This window comes from Suncus etruscus, chromosome 16, assembly GCF_024139225.1.
Source record: "Suncus etruscus isolate mSunEtr1 chromosome 16, mSunEtr1.pri.cur, whole genome shotgun sequence".
NCBI classification, from domain to species: Eukaryota; Metazoa; Chordata; class Mammalia; order Eulipotyphla; family Soricidae; genus Suncus; species Suncus etruscus.
Genome location: NC_064863.1, coordinates 41,870,332 through 41,874,595, shown reverse-complemented (window position 1 = coordinate 41,874,595; position 4,264 = coordinate 41,870,332). Strand labels below are relative to the sequence as shown.

General features: G+C 42.8%; 1 non-coding gene across 1 annotated transcript; it reads right to left on the bottom strand.

The window, feature by feature from the left end:
• Positions 1-1,822: 1,822 nt before the first annotated feature.
• On the bottom strand, positions 1,823-1,929 carry LOC126032957 (U6 spliceosomal RNA). Its single transcript, XR_007504116.1, has one exon. It is a non-coding gene; the product is annotated as a U6 spliceosomal RNA (small nuclear RNA).
• Between the last annotated feature and the right edge of the window lie 2,335 nt (positions 1,930-4,264).

The window sequence follows — 4,264 nt, the reverse complement described above, 5'->3', positions numbered from 1 at the left end:
ATTTTCAGCTTTTTTGAGGAATCTCCATATTGTTTTCTGGACTAGACGACATTCCCACTGGCAGTGAGTGAGAGTTCCTTTCTCTCCACATCCCCACCAGCACTGATTGTTCTTTTTTTTGTTTGTTTGTTTTTGGGCCACACCCGGCGTTGCTCAGGGGTTTACTCCTGGCTGTTTGCTCAGAAATAGCTCCTGGCAGGCATGGGGGACCATATGGGACGCCGGGATTCGAACCAACCACCTTTGGTCCTGGATCCGCTGCTTGCAAGGCAAACGCAGCTGTGCTATCTCTCCGGGCCCCACTGATTGTTCTTAATCTTTGTGATGTGTGCCAATCTCTGTGGCTTGAGATGGTTCTCCATTGTTGTTTTTATTTGAATTTCCCTGATGATTAGTGATGTGTAGTATTTTTTCATGTGTCTTTTGGCCATTTGTATTTCTTCTTTGAGAAAGTGTGTTCATTTCTTCTCCCCATTTTTTTTTTTTTTTGGTTTTTCGGGCCACACCCGTTTGATGCTCAGGGGTTACTCCTGGCCACATGCTCAGAAATTGCCCCTGGCTTGGGGGGAACCATATGGGATGCCGGGGGATCGAACCATGGTCCTTTCCTTGGCTAGCGCTTGCAAGGCAGACACCTTACCTCTAGCGCCACCTCGCCGGCCCCTCTTCTCCCCATTTTTTGATGGAGCTAGATGTTTTGTTCTTGTAAAGTTCTATCAGTACCTTGTATATCTTAGATATTAGCCCCTTATCTGATGGGTATTGGTAAAGAGTTTCTCCTATTCTGTGGGTGGCTCTTGTATCCTAGGCACTATTTCTTTTGAGGTGCAAAAGCCTCTCAGCTTAATATAATCCCATCTGTTTTTCTCCTCTTCCACTTGTTTGAAGAGTATTGTTTCCTTCTTGAAGATATCTTTAGTCTCAACATCAGAAAGTGTTTTACCTATGTGTTGTTCTATATACCTTATGGTTCTAGGTCTGATATCAAGGTCTTTTATTCATCTGGATTTGACCTTTGTGCATGGTGTTAGATGGAGGTCTGAGTTTGCTTTTTTTTGCATGTGGCTGACCAGTTATCCCAGCACCACTTGTTGAAGAGGCTTTCCTTGCTCCATTTTGCATTTAAGCCCTTTTATCAAAGATTGTTTAAAACTTTTCACTTGCCAGCAAAGTCTTCTCTTTGAGTATATGCTATGACTCAATTGTAGAATCAAAGATACATGTCATAATTGCCATCATAACAGGTCCCCCTCTCCCCAAATACAAAGGCAAAAAGATTGTATGGAGAAATCCAGCAATATACAAATCTGCACCTTTTTATATATATCTTTATTTAAACACCTTGATTACAAATATGATTGTAGTTGGGTTTCAGTCATGTAAAGAACACCCCCCCTTCACTAGTGCAACATTCCCACCACCAATGTCCCAATTCTCCCTCCTCCCCACCCCACCCCCACCTGTACTCTAGACAGGCTTTCCACTTCCTCATTCATTCACATTGTTTTGATAGTTCTCAGTGTAGTTATCTCTCTAACTGCACTCACCACTCTTTATGGTGAGCTTCATGTCGTCAGCTGGACCCTCTCTTTGTTTCTAAGGATTATTGCAAAAATGTCTTTTATTTTTCTTAAAATCCATAGATAAATGAGACTATTCTGCATCTATCTCTCTCACTCAGCATAATAGATTCCATGTACATCCATGGAATGTACTTCCATGACTTCATCTCTCCTGATGGCTGTATAATGTTCCATTGTGTATATGTACCACAGTTTCTTTAGCCATTCATCTGTTGAAGGGCATCTTGGTTGTTTTTTAAAAAAATGTGGAACGCTTCACGAATTTGCGTGTCGTCCTTGCACAGGGGTCATGCTAATCTTCTCTGTATCGTTTCAATTTTAGTATATGTGCTGCCGAAGCGAGCACAAAATCTGCACCTTTTCAAACCATCCCTACTTCATTAGCTATTGTACTCTCTCTACAACCCAGGAAGCAGTTTGAGATTGAACCTATGGGATCATTTTATCAAAGGTATTGTTGTGTTTGGGTTGTAAATTAATTTACTATTAAGGGCAAGAGTGACAATACATCCAGCAAGGTGCTTATTTTGCACAGGCTCAATCCTAATTCAATCTCCAGCATCCCATATGGTCCCCTTTGCTCCACCAGGAATAATCCCTGAGCACAAAGTCAAGAGTAAACCCAGAGCATCACGAAGTTTGGCCCCAATCAAACGAAAAACATTTGCTTTTTACAAAAATTCTTTTTACAGAAAAATAATGTGTGGTGAGATTGCATTTGATGATGTTGGTGGTATTGAAAAGCCTAGGGTTTGGGGCCAGAGTGATAATACAGAAAGTAGAACATTTATTTGCCTTGCATGTGGCCAAACCAGTTCTTTTTTTTTTTTTTTTTTGGTGGTCTTTGGGTCACACCGGCAGTGCTCAAGGTTTTTTTTCTGGCGCTGTGCTCAGAAATTGCTCCTGGCAGGCACGGGGGACCATATGGGACACAGGGATTCAAACCGATGACCTTCTGCATGAAAGGTAAACTCCTTACCTCCATGCTATCTCTCCGGCCCCCCAAACCAGTTCTAATCCTAGCATCCCAGAGTCTGCCAGGAATGATTCCTGAGCACAGAGCTAGGAGTAACCCTTGAGCACTTCGAGGTGTGGCCCCAAAACAAACAAAGAGCCCAAGGGTCTCTTGGAATAGGGAAATGCTTTATCCACTGTCTTATGCTGCAAAAATCATTCCCCTGGGAGTATCATCCAGTGTTGCCCATTGAACCTTCCATCTGGTTCCTGGTAGTTTCCATGGGCGATGTACAGGCGAGGAGGAAAAGATCAGGGGAATGGAGATTCTCCCTGTGATTGAACACCCAAAATGCAGGGGGCACACCTTGCTTCCTGCTCCAGGTGATTGATGGTCAGTTAAAAATGGGTGACTCAGTGGTTCCAGGAAAAAGACTTGGCACTGTCATTTGTCTCAGCCTAGCCTTAGCAGGGTGACAGGGCCATGCAGGTCAATTGGTGCAGACATTTTACCCAGTTTTTTGTTTTGTTTTGTTTTGTTTTTTTTTTGGTTTTGGGGCCACACCCAGCAGTGCTCAGGGGTTACTCCTGGCTGTCTGCTCAGAAATAGCTCCTGGCAGGCACAGGGGACCATATGGGACACCGGGATTCGAACCAACCACTTTTGGTCCTGGATCGGCTGCTTGCAAGGCAAATGCCACTGTGCTATCTCTCCAGGCCCCCAGTGTTTTTTGTTTGTTTGTTTGTTTTTGTTTTTTTTGTTTTTTTTGTTTTCTTTTCTTTTTTTTTATTTAAACACCTTGATTACATACATGATTGTGTTTGGGTTTCAGTCATAAAAGGAACACCACCCATCACCAGTGCAACATTCCCATCACCCATGTCCCAAGTCTCCCTCCTCCCCACCTGACCCCTGCCTGTACTCTAAACAGGCTCTGCATTTCCCTCATACATTCTCAATATTAGGACAGTTCAAAATGTAGTTATTTCTCTAACTAAACTCATCACTCTTTGTGGTGAGCTTCCTGAGGTGAGCTGGAACTTCCAGCTCTTTTCTCTTTTGTGTCTGAAATTTATTATTGCAAGAATGTCTTTCATTTTTCTTAAAACCCATAGATGAGTGAGACCATTCTGCGTTTTTCTCTCTCTCTCTCTGACTTATTTCACTCAGCATAATAGATTCTGTGTACATCCATGTATAGGAAAATTTCATGACTTCATCTCTCCTGACAGCTGCATAATATTCCATTGTGTATATGTACCACAGTTTCTTTAGCCATTCGTCTGTTGAAGGGCATCTTGGTTGTTTCCAGAGTCTTGCTATGGTAAATAGTGCTGCAATGAATATAGGTGTAACCAGTTTTTTTTTTTAACCTGAGCTGTTAGAAGATAATCTGCCAAGAAATCCTACACAGCATCAAATAAATAGACAGGACCTCAACACCATCAATGAACCATGCTAGGCTATGGGCTGGGAAATTTGCCAAGAAAATGAAACTCTGGGGATATCTGTCTGCCTTGCATCTAGATTGTTCAGGCATTAAGGGAACCAGAACTGACTGGTCATTATTTCATAATCGATAAGAAGCTATTGGGAGAGAAGAATTCCAGGTGGTGCTCAGAGGGAGCCCAAGGCCATAAGTTCAAGACTGAGGATGCCGTGCAGCTCAGGCCATGTGGGGGAACAATTAAGTCCCAGGGTCATATCCAGTGATCTTAATGATGCC